This window comes from Grammomys surdaster, unplaced genomic scaffold (assembly GCF_004785775.1).
Source record: "Grammomys surdaster isolate TR1022 unplaced genomic scaffold, NIH_TR_1.0 125979, whole genome shotgun sequence".
NCBI lineage: Eukaryota > Metazoa > Chordata > Mammalia > Rodentia > Muridae > Grammomys > Grammomys surdaster.
Window position 1 is genome coordinate 2,475,500 of NW_021620795.1, and position 14,303 is coordinate 2,489,802.

General features: G+C 44.3%; 1 protein-coding gene and 1 pseudogene across 4 annotated transcripts in view; both read left to right on the top strand.

Annotated features, from left to right (window-relative positions):
- The window catches only part of Arhgef3 (Rho guanine nucleotide exchange factor 3), a 287,557-nt gene that overhangs the window by 228,495 nt on the left and 44,759 nt on the right, over nucleotides 1-14,303 (top strand). The gene's annotated exons all lie outside the window — the stretch shown is intronic.
- LOC114609729 lies at nucleotides 12,507-12,603 on the top strand (annotated as a pseudogene).

The following is a 14,303-nucleotide window of genomic DNA, read 5'->3' on the forward strand; positions in this document are numbered from 1 at the left end:
GATTAAGTAGGGTCCCTTTGGATCTTTATCATCTCTATCGCTTGCTAATTTCCCCCTTTAACAAAGAATCAGCCTTGGAAGCTTCAGGGAAGGGCAAATATTTAACAAGAGCCAAGGAGGTAGGAGAGTGTGCGTGTACATTATAGAAAAAGATATTTAAAAGTCCACCTCTGGCCAGGCGGTGGTGGCGCACGCCTTTAATCCCAGCACTTGGGAGGCAGAGGCAGGCGGATTTCTGAGTTCGAGGCCAGCCTGATCTACACAGTGAGTTCCAGGACAGTCAGGGCTACACAGAGAAACCCTGTCTAAAAACAAACAGACAGAGAGAGAGAGAGAGAGAGAGAGAGAGAGAGAGAGAGAGAGAGAGAGAGAGAGAGAGAGACGCTCAAAAAAAATTTTCCTTATAAAGCTTCAAAAAAAGTTTTAGATTTTCAACGGAACTCATTTAACCCATTTTCCTTCTTTCTGCCTTCCTTGTGTGGAGGACTGGGTAAGATGTATGTACACTTCCAATGTACACTTCCATGTGGGCCTGAAAGTAGGAGTTAAGAACTAGGATTTAAAGCTGGGCAGAGCTGAGCTTTTAATCCCAACTCTGGGGCTCTTGTGTGTTGAAGAGACCTTGGGCTGGACTTGTCCTCTTAAGTCTTTCTTGCCTCACCTTAAAGTAGAATTTCCAAAGAAAACCAAAACAAAACAAAACAAGAAAATCCAAAATAACAACCACAGGACTTCAGTTCCTTACCAGCCACAGTGGCTTCTGTTTTGAGTGATGGTCTGTTAGTAGAAGCTAGGGCGGTCATTCTACGAAACAAAGTTACTCATTCCTTCATAGGCCATACCAAATTGGTTTCCCAAATGGTCCAAATGAAATTATTATTGTTGTTGTTGTTGATACCAAATTGTTTTCTCAAATGGGATTGTTGTTGTTACTGTTGTTGTTGTTACTGTTGTTGTTGTTACTGTTGTTGTTGTTGTTGTTGTTTATACCAAGTCAGTTTCCCAAATGGTCCAAATGGAGTTATTATTGTTGTTGTTGATACCAAGTTGGTTTCTCAAATGGTCCAAATGGAGTTGTTATTGTTGTTGTTTTTATTCTTGATACCAAGTCAATTTCCCAAATGGTTCAAATGGAATTCTTTTTCTTGTTGTTGATATTATTATGATTATTATTATTATTAATTTATTTTTTTAATAAGAGATATTCCAGGAATATTGGCAAGCCTCACATCTTTCCTTACAGGTAGGCTAAAAATATCTGGTGTGATTTTATAGTTCCTAGCATGATTTTTAAACAGGAGGTGGTCCGTGAGTCTGAGTAGAGATGCGCCCTGGCCATTGAGGCAGCCCCCGGCTAGCATGCATCATCCACGACTCAGCCAGGGCTGACCACAGGCAGAGGGAAACACATGAGGATGGATTTGATTGCTTTGAGTTCTTCATGTCGTAGTCTAGCAGGACACCTTAATTACAAAAGGGTCCTTTGTTAGCCGTGTAGGGGAAACTCCATAGTGTGATGACTACATTGGTAAAGAATTGAATAATGAAAAATATGACCTCTAGTGTTCCTTAGTTGTCAGTGAACAAGTACTGCGTCCTGACTGTGTCTATTGTTCCTCCCCACATTTAGAAAGAAAGAAAAAAAAAAGCATGCTTTCTGTGTATTTGAGTGTGACCAAATCATTATCGAAACTAACATACTGACAATGATTGTCAGTCTGTGATGGGGTGCTCAGTGAAGAATTTGGGAGCCTGTGAATGACATGTGTTAGAAAGTAGTCCAGCAAGACCACTGATGCTGGATGCTGTCTACCCCAGGTGTGCCCTGAGAGGGTCACGTCACGTCTGCTGGATGCACATGGTACAGCACCTCACAGCTGGTCCCAGGGTGACAAGGCTGGCTCCTTGGCAGGCTCAGCTCCTCCTCTTCTCACTTCCTGCCTCAGACTTCACCTCTCTTCTGCCTGTGAAGTCAGTTTTCCATCCAGGTTCCCTCTAGTCTAGGAAACTGGAAGAACCCAGGCCTTGTAGACAAGTGAGTGGTCTTGGGCTCTGTATTGGCTAGGTGATCCCGAGCAAATTCTAAAGCTCTTTAAGTCTTCTTTGCTTGCTCTGTGAAATGGGACAATAAGTAGCATTGATTCAAGGCATTGATGGACAGAAAGCCCTTGCAGACAGACTGGCAGGATACTGCCCTGTATATGCCTTACTGTTGTTGTAAGAGGAAATGATATGCCTTGGGAAGTCAGGGTGGGGGTGGCAGGAAAGGCTTTCAAGTTATTTAGATTTGAATGTCAGCTCTGCCAATTAATTACTTGGTAAACCTTGGAGCAACTGGTTTCCTTTCCCTGGACACCTGCTTCCTCTTTTATAAAATAGGGTCCTGGCATTGCTGCCTGAGGTGGGAGAGAGTACGTGCTAGAGTCAGGCAGAGAGCAGCCTTGGCAGCAGGGCCAGTTACCTAAATGCTGAGGCAGAAGGAAGAAGGACCTGGTCCAGAATGAGTCTTGACTCCATCCACACCTTTTGCTACCTGCTTTGGGGGGTGGGGTGGGGGGGGAATGGGAGGTGGGGGTCCTTTACCCCAGAAATACATACTATATTCAGCAAAAGTGCCTTGTCTCTTCTAGAAATGTATTGGCACCCTTTGCCTCTGACTCCAAGGCTAAGCCATCATTTTGTTTGACAAAACAATCTATAACTAGTCTTCCATATTTTTAAGTCTACAGCCATTATCCCTCAGTCTCTGGATTATCTTTTGTAATTGAAATGAGCTGAATTTGAGATTGAGATCTCCGAGGCTCCTCGCCTTCTTTGTCACATTCGCATACGTATGAATTTCAATAGACCCTAAACAATGACTCATCAGGCCTGGTGTTAAAGTCTGGGGGCTAGCAAGAACACACAGGTAGCAAATGTAGAGTTGCAAGAGCCAGTGTCTGCAGTGAGCTTCTGGAAAAATCTATTGTTAGTGAACATTTTTTTTTTTTTAGTCTGTCTTTAAAAAAATACGCTGCACGCCGGGCAGTGATGGCGCACGCCTTTAATCCCAGCACTTGGGAGGCAAAGGCAGGCGGATTTCTGAGTTCGAGGCCAGCCTGGTCTACAGAGTGAGTTCCAGGACAGCCAGGACTACACAGAGAAACCCTGTCTTGAAAAACAAAAAACAAACAAACAAACAAGAAAAGAAAAAAAATGCTGCACAATGAGAAATGGCCAAGCAAACAGGATTGTGTTCTGCGTGAGTGCGCACACCCATCCTAAGGAATAGCATTTGGAACTATTTATATACTTACTTGAGGGGTGTGGGATGACAGAGGACCATAGGAATCTATTGTACATCACCACCCTCACACTTTGCTGAACAGCCTACTCTCTACCTATTTATTCACATACCATTGCTCATTGGGTGACATGGTGTCACCCTAACATGAAGGTTTAAATTAAAAATACACACACACATTCCCAATTCACTGATTCTCATGTAGTTGTTTGGTAGTTTTTTCCATTTAGAATAACCAGATTTGGGTTTATCCTGTTCTCTCTTGGGAGCCGAATGTTCTAAAATGTTCTGTATTCCCTGGTTGTTAAGTGCGGAGACATGCTGCTGAGGACACGTGGGCCAGGCATCTGAAGGGATAAAAAGTGCTGCTGGGTACAGCTGGCACATGGCAGAAGCATCACAAGTGTTTTATGTTTCTTTCTGGAAGTCACATCCCTGAGAAGCTTCCTTGCTCAAAGATCATTGCTAAGAAGCAACCAGACAGCAAAAAAGGTATATCTGCTCTCTCCTGCAGCCCTGATGACCGTGCAGGTTTTATCTAGCAGCCAAATGTGATCCCTGCCTTATCTTCAGCCTTATCTTCAGCCAGACAGCAGACCTGTCAGCTCAGCTCGGAGTGAGATGCTTGTCGTCATCCCAGATTCAGCTAGAACAGTCTGTCCTACCCTTTGGGACACCAAGATGGAGATCTGTGCACGTGCCTCTTTTCACCTCTGTACTTGTGTTTGATTTTCTGGGAAGCTAAGATAATGAATGCTGAGCTTTGAGAGATGGCAGGTGGATGGAGAGGTGACACCTGAGTCCGTGGTGTCCTTGCTCAAGCAAAAGGCACCATGTCTAGAGAAAAGTTCTACTTTATACATCTGATGGATTAAATGCCCAGCGTACCTATGGTTGCCTAATCCCAGACAGTCCTGGGGTATGATAAGACTGCATACCAGCTACCGTAGAGCATAATTCAGCAGTGTTAGCAGAATCTATCCGATGCAGACCTCAAGACCCATGTACTGGCTCCCCTCACACCAGACTCAGGTTAATGTCTTAGGATTTCACCACTGTTTTTTGTTCCCCAGCGTAGTTTTGAATCCTGCCAAGCCACTCCCAGTTTTCCTCTATCCAGCCAGAGTTTTACTAAACAGATGATAAAGCCACAGGAAGGAGAAGCCAGGAATGTGGAATGAAAATGTGTGGTCAGAACATGTCAGTATGGCAGTGGAAGGTGTATTGGGAAGCGTCAGGGAATGGCAGTGGGCTGGAGAGCAGGCTGGAGGGGAAGCATGTGGCCCTTTGCACTTTGGAATAGGCTAGTGCTCTGGTCTTGTCTGGGGGCTCCCACTGAGGTGGGCCTATGGCACACCCATTCCACAGAGTCTGACATGCTCCCCCAGACAACTCAAGGAAGGTCACTGTACTTCACAGCAAGCAAACCAAGCCACAGGAGGTTACATTATTGGCTCGAGGTTATAAAATAGTAGTATCTGGCCAGAAAGATGGGCTCATATTTATCAGTGCATAGTTTGTAAAGAATTGATAAATGTATCAAACTTGATACAAACTGACAGGAACTTCGTTACCTTCTGCAGAAGCTTTTGTGAGTCTGTTCCTAAGCTCTGGGGTAGCCCACAAACTGTCTTAAAAGTAGTCTTGAGATTTGTACACACCAACTTCCTCAACTCTGAAGCAAGGTTGGAAGGTCCAACGCATGCAGCCCAGAGGGGTGGGGGTAAGAGCCAGGATATCCCTTCAGCTGAGATAAACAAGGACAGAACTTAGTCCCGCCTACACGTTCCAAGAAGTCAGTAGGAAGTAACTGAGGAACTCCAAAGCCACAAAGGCGTTCCTTAAGGCCCAGTGGCAGTGATCAGACTATTAGCCATCTCTTAGGTGTCCCCTGGCTTTCATCTAGCTGGGACTGTCCAGCTGTACCCGATTTTCCAGACCTAGAAATGGGAGTAGGATGCGGGGCACATCACTACATTCCTACCCAAAGTGCATTATATCTTTGTATGCCAGGCTGACCTTCCTGAGATCCACAGCCCAGGGACACAGCCCTGCAGGCAGGCCCATCTTGCAGGCAGATCTTGTTAGAAGGTCTGACTCCTGACATGACACATGGCTCTAAGATTCTGGCCCTGTCTGCTTCAGTAGGGTAAAAAAAAGGTGCTGCTTGAAGTTGAGCAGGCAGATGTGCAGCCAGGGACCACAGAGAGACCTAAATATTTGGCTTCCTCTTTCTCTGAAGGTCTGTAGAACCCTGTCTGGGCATGACCAAGATGAGCTTCAGGCGATAGGGGCTGGCGCTGGCTGAAAGGAACTTACAGGGGTGTGGGTGTGTTTCTCCTTCTGCCCAGGGTTAAGTAATAGTAACATCCTGTGTAAGAGAATTTGAATGTGGTTTTCAGCTAAACTCCAATATTTTAGGGCTATTTATTAGATATGTTTAATCTTGGGCCAATTTAGCCAGTAGCAGACTAATAAAATAACAAATGTAGGCTTGCTGCCAGGACAAATGTTGACTTACCCTTCTAATGTTGACTAAAATGAATAACTTTGAAAGTAATTGAGGAGGGAGGCCTTAGCCAGCGCTACAGTCTGAAACAGTGGCTCTGTTTCATTTTACTGGCACTCCTGAGAGATTGTGTGCATAACCTGGGCTGCTGCCTGCTCCAGCTCTCTGAGGGGCCCATATTTTACTGAGTTATTTTCTGAAGTTCTTTTTTTTTTTTAACCCCTCCCCACCTCAAACCCATAAACCTTCATTCAGCAAAAATGAACGTCCTCATAGCAGGCAAGTAGGATTCTACGGTTTTCCAAAATGGGGCCCAAACTTCAGTGAAAGTGAGAACTAAGGCAATAATTTAAGCTGGGCATGGGGGCATATGCCTCTAGTGTAGTGTAGTAGTGTAAAGGCTGATGAAGGAACACCCTTGTTAGAAGCTATATAGTGAAACCCTTTCTCAAAATTGTAATTTTAATAATTTGCTGAGATTTAGATTTTTCCTTCAGAAATAAAAGAGCATGCCCTGGACAACACCCCTTTGGGATTTGTTATGGAATGAATTGCTTCTCTAGAGTACACTGACTGAGAATCACCCCTCCTCACTGGCCCCAGCCAGTGCTTCTCCATTTTGCTGTTGAGTTTAATCAGACTTGAGAGGGGTATAATTACTTTGCCAGCGTTGTCGTGACAAATGAGTTCATTTCTAATTGTTTTGTTTTTTGTTTGTTCTGTTGCACTGTATGGGAAGCTGCTTGGGACTGGGACTCAGATCATGTCTGAGTTCAGCCAGATGTCTTGATGTCTCTCTGTTAACTCAAGGCTCTCCTAAAAGCAGATGCCTCGCAGACCAATGCTAGCTTAGCTACTATAGCTGCCAGTGGACCTTTAAAACTCTCTGGGTTCAGGCAAAACACTCGATACCCAAAGAACAAATGTCCTTTCTTCGACCTCAGCAACCTTGTGCTATGTTTTAGTGCAGTTTTTGCTTGTTTGGTTTTGGGTGTTGAATCTGGGACCTTGTGCATGTTGAAGGCATGTTCTACCACTGAGATATACCTCAAGCGCCAGTATGTCCAGTTTTATGGCCCTGAGTCAGTGGTTCAGCTATGATTTCTCGGTCATCTACTCTTGAATGCTGCCATGACCCATGGTGGGAATACTCTTCAGCACCTTTGCCCAGCTGTGTGGCAGGCTGTGTGCAGTGTGTGTACATGAGCCTGAACTAATGTGGTGTGTTCCCTGGATATTATCTCTCCTGACCCTCCTTGTTCTCCCATTAGCAACAACAAAACAAACAAACCTTAGCTTTTCGTTTTCTGAAAGAAGGAAATTGGGGTGTTTTCCTCCTAGCACTTCATGTGAAAGAAAGAATTGAGCCATTTCTTAAATGGGAAATGCCGTCTGCCTGTGTGCCCAGTGCAAGGCAGGCCATCAGACTAGCACAAACAATCAAAGACATGGTCCTCTGTGTGGAGATCAGCTAATCCACAGCTGCAAGGGAGCTTTCCTGGTGCCCTTTCTGATGTTTTTGTCCCCAGAGTCGAGAATCCTTGTTGAAATCATGGATCAACATCTATAAAGGAAAAATTAGGATTCTGAGCAGAGTTTGAAGAGCATTTGCTCATCTTGTGGGTTAAAAAAAACTGTAATTCTGAAACCTGTGTCACGTGCTTAATCAATGAAGCCAGGTTTCCGCTGGAATTTGGGCTTCATTATTTGCCTTTCATCTTCTGGTGACAGACGATACCCATCTAATTAACCATGTGCCAAGGGAAAGAGAGCAGGGAAAAGAATAATAGTGGAAATTTTGGAATTAAGAGCAATCATTTCATTACTGTCCTTTTGTTTCCAACAAAGGAAGGTAGAGTGGGCAGCCAGCTCTAAGGAGCTGTCTTCTGTCTTCCAGCCTCACTCCTCTGTTGCTTAAACTATTCTAAGAAGGCCTCCTTTTGCTACCTGTGTGCCCTGTCTAACCTAACCTCCTCTCACCCTGCCCTGCACTCTGACCCCCTCGCCTGCCCCCTCCCTTCCAGCTGCAGCTAACACTGGCTCTTAGGACTCTACCAGGGTCTATGTCTGGGTTTTCCTTTGCAGCTGGAAGACATTCCTGGAAAGGTAACACCTATACACTTCAGTGACGCTCACTTTGCACTTACTAGGTAAACAAACACTGCCTCCAACAAAAGTATCAATTATGAACTGTCACAGCAGGGAAATTCACAGGACACCTTCTTTCCTAGCTCCTCTGGCAAAGACCCATAAGGCAAGTGCCAGAAGCATCTGTGTCATGTGGCTCCCAGTAGCTGATACAAGGGGTCCTCTGAGCCTGCCTGAGGACTGCTCTGCTGCCTCTTCTACTTTCTGTAGTTTGCTGGGAATTAAGAGCAGTCATTGGTGTTGTCTGGCTTTGTGGATGCACAAGTCCAATCTTCACCTCTCTGTCATTGTATGTCCATATCTGTGTGTTTGTCCAAATCTTCCACTCATAAGGACACCTATGACAGGAGTCTAACTAGCATGATCTTATCTTTTTTATTTATTTACAAAGATCTTAGTTCTCAATAAGGTTACATTCATAGACACTGGGTTTAGAGCTTCCATGTGTGCACATTTTCATAGGCTGGGCTGAAAACTTGTCTGTATATTTTTGAGGAGGGAGTCACCATAACGACATGTCCAAGCTGACGTCACCAGTTATCAGACCCAACAACATCACGTCCCCTTTGGTATAATGTGCCTTTTATTATTATTAAAAAGTAGACTCTTTTGATGTGATCTCATCAGAATACAAACAGCAAACTTTCTAAACCTCATTGGTAGGGAACATCGCACCAGTCTACACTGAGAGACATTCTGTATATGAGGACCAGTGTTCCTCCAGCATCTTAGCTATAGAGCTACAGTATTTTGCTGTAAGATAATGAGAGCATTGTGTGTGTGGGGGAGGGGGCAGGGGGACTGTCACCGTTTGGGGGAAGTATGACGGGTAAGGCAGTAAAATATAATGTGGGATTTCAAATTGGATCCTGGAAGAGGAAAGGGACATTAGTGGGAAATGTGGTAAAGTCCCAGGGACTCCCCTGACATTTAAGGTCACAGTATTGGGCCAATGCTAGCTTCTCACTTTTGATAAATATACCCTGGTTGTGTAAGGCCTGAGCTTTAGAGGAAGTGTGGTAAAAGGTATAGGAAACACTCTGGACTATTTTTAAAACTTGTCCGTGAGTCTAAAATTACATCAGCATCAACTTTTTGAAAAAGAATAGACATATATGGAGTGGTAAGTTCACCGTCTCTTGAAGGCAGAGGTGGAGAGGGGCCATAAAGGACGCACCAGTTTGCGAGTCCCGTTCCAGCCGCTGTGCATTGAGCACTTGCCAGTCACAGAACCTGTGCCCCGTGTGCCATATTGTCTGTGCTGTAGAGTAGCAGAGCAGAGGTGGATTACCCAATGTATGGGCCACATTTTCCTGTGCTGCCAGAGATAGGTGACCTCAAGTGGGTGTTAGTGATCCCAGGCCTCTGTGCACTCACCTATAAGATGAGGATAATGACATAAGCTAGGTTCTGAAGCTGCCATGGGCATATCACGTAAAGCTCTTGAGTCTAGTGCCTGCCACAGATTCCAAGGCCCCAATAAAAGACAGCTGGTTTCCACGGAATTCTCCAGAATGATTCGTGAGGTTCTTCCCCCATTTTCCCCTTGAGGAAATTGTGAATAACATGCATAACATCACACAGGCAATAGGAGAGCCAAACTAAGATAAGTGACAGATTGATCTGCAAAATACAGCTCCTTTACAACCACTTTGTCCAAAAAGCATTAACACAAGAGGGGAGACTATTAGCAGCTCTTGGAAGGACTAGTTATGACGCAGATTGTCCCTGTTCCACCAAGGGGGAAAGTGGGGCTGTTTGAAGTAAAGCTTAGGGCTTTGCAGGGTGCAGAGGCAATGCAAGTGTTGGCCAGGGCGAATGAGAGACACTGATGGGCAGGAAAGGCATTGGCAATAGCAGGTGTGGCCTAGAGGTCTTGAAAGGTGAGAGTCTTGAACGTAAACTATAAATCAGTGTGAACACTTTGGGGCTCTAAGAAGAGGCGATTGCAGAGTAATGAGCTTTGCACTGATTTGATTGGCAGGAGCCCTGAAGAGTGGGGGACTGGGAGGCCTTAGCTTCCTCCTTCCTGGAAGAATGGAAATGAAAGAAACTTGAGTTGGGAGCGAGCCATGGGGAAAGCAAAGCATGCTTTTTTTTTTTTTTTCTTCGAGACAAGGTTTCTCTGTGTAGCCCTGACCGTCCTGGAACTCACTCTGTAGATCAGGCTGGCCTCGAAATCCGCCTGTCTCTGCCTCCCAAGTGCTGGGATTAAAGGCGTGGGCCACCACCGCCCGACCAAAGCATGCTTTTAAATCAAACAAATATGGCAGAGTCTGAGGACTCCTGTCCGGACATCTGACCCTCAAGGCATCCTTTTTTCTGTGTGCTTCTGAAGTAAATCAGTTGGCCTCCACTGGGTCATTTTATGAAGTTTAGTGATTCTGAGCTTGTGTGTGAAAGGATTAATAAAAAGCAAAGCAACAACAACAAAAACAAAACAACAAAAGTCTAGTAATATAAAAGTGTTTGGGGAGCCCGGCGCTGGACTGGTGCCTCCCAGCCTTGACTTCAGTGTTACACATGGCTCTCCCGGCTTCCATTTTTTCAGTAGTCCACGTCCTAGTTGAGAGTTCTTGATGATCAGCGAAGGGCTTTTTCCTACCCTTTTTCTTCTGTTTTGATGATGACTGCTTCTGGTCCCCCTTCATCATGGGGTTCTACTAATGAACTCAGGGACTCATCTTTCCTCCCTTCTGCAGCTCATGATAGATTTTCAGAATGATTTTCTGTCCATTATAAAAAAATACTTTTTAAAAAAAAAAAACTTTGTTCTGTGCCACCTGTAAGATTGCAGCTGAGTATGTTCTTTGGACAGTTGTCCACCCGTGGTACCTTCTATTTTCTTCATCTCTCTCCCCTCTACCTCATTTTATTGTGACAGGGATCCCAGGAATTGGGTAGGTTAAAAAGGCCTTTATTCATATACCAGAGGAAGCTGATAATCGTTCGGATACATTTTATTTAGGAAGTAAAATGTAGTGGGACAGGGATCAGTCCTGCAGAAATGAAACTAACCATGTCCTCTGCTCACTGGGGGAGGACCCTGTGTGCCCAGGAAGAAAACACAACCAAGCTTGCGCCATGCCGGGAGGGTCTGTGGGAAAGTACCATGCCTGAGGGTGTCATTTGAGGTTTGTCACATCCAGAAGCTGAGCTGAGGTTGAGGACCACTGAGAAGCAATGTGACTAAACAGCAGCCAGCAGCCAGATCTGGCACACTTCCTGTGAGGCTCAAGTTAAAAATAATGTGTTTTTAATAGTTAAAAAATAATATTTTTTCAACATGAAAATTATATGACATTTGAATTTATGTGCTCATCAATGAAAGGTTTAATGGTCCATGCCCACATTGGTTAATTTGTGTATTATTTATGTCTGAAGATGAGTGGATGAGTGTGTTAGAGGCTGGGTGCTCCAGGGAGTCTAAACTCCTTACTTTCTGTTCTTTTACAGAAAATGTTAGCCAGCCTCCATGGACCTGAGGTCACCCTGCTTCAAATTATAGTGCCTTTTTCCGTTTTTTTTTTTCCCCTATCCAGCTCAATCAGTTGAGACCTCAGTTTCTTTATCTTTCAAATGGGTGTGAGAGGAGTTAACTTAAAAACATAAATAAACTAGTGAATTTTATGTGTTATGAAATAAGAACCTGAGGTTCTCAGTATTTGGGAGTCAGATATAGGTAGGTCTTTGTGAGTTCAAGGCCAGCCTGGTCTACACAGTGAGTTCCAGGTCAGCCAGAGCTACATAATAAGACCCTGTCTCAGAAAAATAAAAACAACAAAAAAGAACCTGTAACCAGTATTAGCATGTTATCATTTATTTATGCAAATCAGTCACCATGAATTACAAGTTGGTGTTTAACAGGAGGATGGTGAAAGCCACTTTCAAGTGTTAGAGGGTGGACTAGAGGTGACTCAAATACCCACACATGGAGCCCCACAAAGCTCCCTGTCACGTCCAAATATTTGAAAGTTGTTGTTGGTTTGTTTGTTTGTGCATGTGACTCTGTCAGCTGGAGGGCAAAGGAATTGCCTGGCATGTTCTCTCCTTTGCCTCACTCCTGGCCAGAAGCAGGGGCCTTGTCTTGCCCTGCAGCGATACGGTCTCAGACACTATGCTGATGGTTGCATTCTCTGCCACTCCTGAGGAGTGGTGGGGGCTCAGAAAAGGAGCAATCTCAAGGCAGCTGCATACATGATGCACACTCTTCCTTTTGCACGCAGCCCCACTCTGTCTGCAGAATGAAGCGCAGAGACAATGAAGGGTTTCCTGCAGTTCTATTTCAGTGAAACTGTTTTGAAGAAAGAAAAAGGAGACACCGGTGCTCTGTTGGGTTGCTGTCATAGGCAGCTTTGTACATGATACAGTCTGCTTTGCTTTTTACCTCTGGGGAGGAATAATGAAGAGATGGGAAAGTCGCTGTGCCTCCCTAGAAAAGGGATATAAAAAAACACGTTGAGAAAACCTCATGTCAAAAATGCAATCATACCGAGTGCTATATTCTGTTTGGCTTGCAGTTAGCTTGTGAGATTCTTTAAACTGCTGAATAAATTCCTTTATGGAGTGCTCGCTTCGGCAGCACGTATACTAAAATTAGAATGATACAGCATGGCCTCTGCGCAAGGATGACATGAAAATTCGTGAAGCGTTCCATATTTTAAAAAAAAATCCCTTTATGGAGAAGTATGACCTTTGTGGCTGGCTTCATTTTCTTTCCTCTCTTACCCCTTCTTTTACTTCTTTTTTTTCCCTTTCCCTTTCCTCTCAGTAGGGAAAAAAAAGTGTGTAAAAGTCAATGCTAATTCATGATAGAAATTTGCACCAAACTTGATACAAGCAGAACTTTCTCTACTTGATAAAGGGTCTCTCTTTCATGCTCTTATCAAGTCCAATAAATATAAAATGAATCTTTAAAAATGACCACTTTGGCCGGTAGGGGAGTTGGCGATCAAGTTCAGCAATTAACAACACTTGCCGCTGTTGCAGAGACCCAGGTTTGGTCCCAACACCCACACTGCAGCTCACAACTGTCTGTAACTGACGTTCCTAGGGATCTCACACCTTCTTCTGGTCTTCAAGGGCACCAGGCACATTCATGACACACACATGTATGATACAGGCAAATATTTATATGCATTAAAAAGGTTTTACATAAGTAGATATTTCATGTATATGGGCCATATTTATTTTTAAACACTTTGGGACCTGAGCCTGGTGACAAGGCTGAACCACCACTTGAGAATTAATGGCAAGAAAATCAGGAGTTCAAGATCAGCCTCCGCCACATAGTCCTAGACTGCCTGGACTGTACAAATACCCATAACAACAGCAACATCAAAAAAATCATTTTAGAATCAGCAATTAGAGTAGTGTTCCTGATATCTTAACTTGTAATAAACACTCTACAGACAATTCTAGTTAGTGTAGCACACCAGTAAAGCCTAGAAAAGACTAAACAGAACTATTGTATTCAAATTTACCGCCCCCTCCTACAACCCTTTAAAGGGTCTTAGTGATGTGCCTTCCTGCCTGCCCATCAGATCTGGCTGTACTGGAACTGCGCACCCTGAAAACGTACATTTTGTGCCAGGGTGCAGCATTAACCTTGCCCAGCCTATCATCTTCCAATGACAAACCTGAAAACATCCTCAGATTGCATTTGCTAGTTAGTTCTCAGTAATGCTATTTACTTAGAATCTTAGAAATATTTTCTCGGAGGGCTCTTTAGACAATAGTAAGATACAGCTGGAGACGGACTGAGTAAATGGAAAAGAACAATTAAATTAGGCCAAGAGATGTTTTAAATCTCTTATTCTCACAGAAGCCCTCAAGGATAGCTTCATAACTCATACTTCACTCATATGGGTCAGACATAAGGTTTCCCCACTTAGATCCTAAAACCCGTAAGTATTCTGGAGCATACACCTGCCTGCATTGCCAGCACTAAATCACAGCAGGGTGGCTTCTGGTTCATTTCTCTTTGCTTAGCAATGTTAGATCACCAGAGAGCAGCCTGCTGTTAACTCACTTGGGGGCCATGCCTTGGAGAAGGAATTCTAAATAGGATTCCATGTATTAGCACTGTATACATCTGAGTGGGCCATCTAAACAGAGCAGCAAAGTCAGACCAACCTTAGAACACGTGACATGGAAGGATCCTCCTGAAGCCTGCCAAGAGCACAGCGTTCGCTGCCCTGCTTTAAAGCAAGACACCCCAGCTGCTGCCCACTCTTCAGCCTCCCCATTCTGATACAGCTGTAACTGTGGGAACGAGACTCAGCCTCTCTGGGTTCTGAGGTGCACGCAGGATTATCTGAGACCAAGTTCTTTCCCCCTCGGATTTTTCTCCTGTGCTGCAAT